The sequence below is a fragment of the Microtus ochrogaster genome, linkage group LG8, assembly GCF_000317375.1.
Source record: "Microtus ochrogaster isolate Prairie Vole_2 linkage group LG8, MicOch1.0, whole genome shotgun sequence".
Taxonomy (NCBI): domain Eukaryota; kingdom Metazoa; phylum Chordata; class Mammalia; order Rodentia; family Cricetidae; genus Microtus; species Microtus ochrogaster.
Window position 1 is genome coordinate 21559526 of NC_022033.1, and position 4183 is coordinate 21563708.

Genomic DNA, 4183 nt, shown 5'->3' on the forward strand with positions numbered 1-4183 from the left:
TTTGTAAGTCACCTTGGTCATGGTGTCTTGTCACAGCAATTGAAAAGTAACTAAGATAGCACCTGTGAAAATGTCAGTCAGAATCAGGCCAGCGTCCCTGCTCAGGGCCTTGGCAGTCCCCTGTTCTGCCTGCACTCTGAGTCGAGATCTTTAAAGACCGGCTCCTCTGTCAACTCTTCAGGCTTCAGCTTAAATGTCACCCCTTCCCCAGGCAGATCCCTCCTAACCTGCTGTTCTCTGCCACAGCATTTACAGTATCAGTGTGTGTGTGTGTGTGTGTGTGTGTGTGTGTGTGTGTGTGGAGGGGGCCCTGGTACACATGGCGGTCAGAGGGTGACACTGGGTGCCTTCCTTACTAGTTTACCATCTAGTTTTCTGAGATAGGGTCTCTCATAGAACTTAGAGCTCCTTGGTTTGCCTAGGCTAACTAGTCAAGGAATGCCTGACTCCACCCCACACCCCAGGTTTGTTTTGTTTTGTTTGACAGATACACCACCATGCTTAGCATTTCAAATGAATGCCAGGGATCCAACCCAGGTCCACCTGCCTGCCTGATGGCACTTTATCCACTAAACCATTTCCCAATTATTTTTGTTACTTCCTTTCTTAGGGCTCCCTAAGGACAGGGACAACATCTGGCTCCAAGGCACACAGTAGGTGTCCAGTGAACGTCCAAGGACGCCTATGACTAGGGCAGTGGAGAGCAAGTTTGTTTCTGCAGCCACATCACTTGATGTGGGGAACTCTGCTGCCAAGGAAACCCCCTTCCCTGATCCCTCTCCCCAGGGACAGGCAGGCAGGGTCCAATAGTCCAAGTGCCCCTGCCTGGCTCCTCCGCTGCCCAGACTGTATGTCTAATCACTACAACTCTGGAGCAAAGGGACTTAATGAGGCATTACTGTTGCCATGCTGGCCCCCGGGCCTTCCTTGGCCTTCCCAGTGCTGGAGGAAGGGAGAATGGAGCTACAGGGGAGTGCTTTGAAGAGGCTAGGGAACCAAGCTGGTGGCTTATTGGACTATTCTCCTGAACCCTAACACCATGACTCGACCACAAAGGACAGGGAGTGGACAGTAGCCAGATGCATTGGTGTGTTGGATACCAGACCCACTTACTAGTCATGAGGTAGATGTGATCACCCCCACAGGTAGAAGGGGGACCTGGGGCCAGGGAGTTGGACTCCCCACTCAAGCTAAGCTAGCTCTCCCACACGCCTCACCTGTGAGGGAAGCAGGGCCGGGCTCTGGCCTGCCCCCACTCCAACTTGGGTTGTATCACAGCAATAGTGGGCGATGATAGAAATGTCACCTAACGACAGTAACAATAACTAATACTGCTGTCCGGGAAGACAGTAAGTTGAGTTCGGAGGCTGCCACCAGTGGGTAGGTCCACTACATGGCTCTTTTGCAGGTAAGGAAGAGAAGACAGGCTGAGGTCACACAGTGGAAGAGCCACTCTGCCGCCAGACACCACACACCCCAGCCCTCTCCACTCATAATCTAATGCAGTCTCTGGATGCCTGGGGGTGGGGTGGCAGGATCTCTTGCCTTTCGCCATGCAACCTAGCGGTAGTCTGTGTATTGCCACAATGCTGTGGCTTACTGGAAAGGTTCTGGGTCCTTCTCCTTCAGCAGCTATGTGGCACGTCCTTGGCTCCGCCTACTCTCTCTATGTATCTCTGTTCAGATTTCCCCCCTGGTTTTACTCTGCTAAACCACTGACTCAAAACAGCTTTATTCATCTACCAACAAAAGCAACGCATATACAGAAGGAGCTCCCACATCACCCATTGGCCTGCCTGTTCTGACGGCGCCTCAGCCTCTCTGAAGATGAGCTCTGGAAAAGAAGCTAACCTGAAACTAACTTTGGAGCCCAGGCTAGGCTGAACTCACAATGATCCTCAGACCACACAGCCTCTGAGTGCTGAGATTATAAGCATAAGTCACCACAACCAGCTCTCGTCATTTTTTTCCTTGTTACAAAAACAATATGTACTCAGAGAAGAAAAACAGAATGACACCTGGAAAATGAAATTATTCCCCCTAAGAGCGAGTCCCTGTTATATCCTGGTATACGTCTTTCCAGCCTTTTTATTTTCCACCCAAGATCACTGGGAAGACGCTGCTTTTGCACATGCCCGAGCATCTGGTCTGCAACACCTGCCTCACCTTGAACCCTCACCATAAGCCGATGACACATTAAAGTCCCCCCCCAAAACACAGAGACCATTCAGACAGAGAAGGGTACCAGTCTCTGGCTACTCCGCAGGCAGAGCTAACGACTCAACCAATTTTCAACTCACAGTTATTTGCCCCCAATAGCTGGATCGGTTCATGTCTGTGTTCCTAGAGGTGAAAATGTCAGGCCAGCCAATCCAACAGAGTTTTAAGCTCTGAGATAAATAAACCAACGGCAGGAGAGCCTCAGTTCATACTCCTGCCCGCGGGGTCAGGCAGGCCTATTTCCTGCATTCTTGCACTAGACTATGCCGCTGTGCATGCTGGTTAGCAAGCGCACAATGGCTCCCTCCAAGGGCATTAGCTTCATTTCGCTGTGTGGGTTTCACCTCTACAGGAATCTGTGGCTCAATCTGTCAGGGTCCAATGTCCTGCCAGCTGGAGGCCTTGCTCTTGTGCCAGGACAGGAGACCTAGAAGGAGCTGAGTGACCAAGTTAAATGACCCACCTAGCCACCTGACGCCTTGGCCACTCTGCCACTGTGCCCAGTGACTTAGTAACAAGTCGGAGCTGGACACGAAATGACCCAGAGTGCAGTGTCCCCGAGCCTACCTGAGAGACGGAGAAACCGAGGCAAGAAGTGCCTCCACCAAACTTTGATCTTGACCATGTCTCTCTATTCTCGGGTCACAATTAATGTGTAATATTGTAAGTTATAATCCTTTAAATTCAAGGAATTACATAATCATGTATAAGAAATATGAAGAAAATGATACAGGATCAGCCATAATCCACTTGTTCAAATCCAGTGACCAAGAAAACCTTGAAAGTGGTCAGAGAAAGAAGCCGGGCCACAGTGAGGAGCAAAGATAAGGATGGCGGATGCCTGTCGAACCGTGCCAGGAAGAAGGCCATGAAGACACATAAACGCAGCAAGAGAAACCCCTGCCGATTTAGACTTCTCCGACCAGTGAAAATAACACTGAAACATGAAGCAAAACAGTGGCTCTTTCTAGACAAAAATGGAGACACCCCTTTATCAGTAGGTCCGCAGATAGGAATGTTAAAAGCCCTTCACGCTGACAGGCAGGGGCTGGAGAAGATGTGGCTCGGTAAGACGAAGAGGGCGGGGCGGGGCAGCTACATGAGCTACTACTGAGCATTATTGTTATCATCACCTAAACCTTTGTCAAAGATGAGTGAAAGTTTGGACAAAAATATTAACAACACAAGGCACTGTGGCTCATGCCTGTAATTTCAGTCCTTAGGGCTGAGGCAGCAACAGCTGCAGTTCCAGGTCAGTCTAGATTAGGATGCGAGACACAGTTACCAAAAACCCAAAGCAATAGTAATAGTAACGATAGCAACAACAATATAGTGTGATTAAAATACACATAAAAGTAAACGCATAACAAGATAACACAATCAGGAGAGAGACAGAGGAAGATTATTCAATATTCTCCAAGGATATCCGAAGCAATATAATGTGACTTGAAAGTAGGCTGTGACATGGAAAATGTGTGCCACACATCATACAGCAAATCCCTAAAAGAGTGATATCTAATCACATAAAGATAAACAGAATGATGAAAATATTTAATTAACTCTAAAGAAGGCAGAGAAATAGAAACTGTATCAAAGACTTATACTTAACTATATCGGCAATCACATTAAATATAAATTGTCTAACTGTTCCAAATAAAAGGCAAAGATTCTCAGATTAGAGTTTTGCTGTTGTTCCAAAGATCCAGCTATACACTGCATATAAGAAATGTACTATAACTGTGTGTGGTGAGGCACACCTGTAACCCCAGGACTCAGGAGGCTGAGGCAGGAGGATTGGGAGTTCAGGGACAGCCTGAACTACACAGTAAGAAGGCCATTTCAAAAAAAAATAGAGAAAGGAAGAAAGGAAGGAAGGGATGGAGGAAAGGAGGGAGGGAAAGGGAGAGAGAGAGAGAGAGAGAGAGAGAGAGAGAGAGAGAGAGAGAGAGAGAAGGAAGAGAAA

The 4183-nt window shown here is 48.1% G+C and overlaps 1 protein-coding gene across 5 annotated transcripts in view; it reads right to left on the minus strand.

Annotated features, from left to right (window-relative positions):
• The window catches only part of Dlgap4 (DLG associated protein 4), a 148772-nt gene that overhangs the window by 119279 nt on the left and 25310 nt on the right, over nt 1-4183 (minus strand). The gene's annotated exons all lie outside the window — the stretch shown is intronic.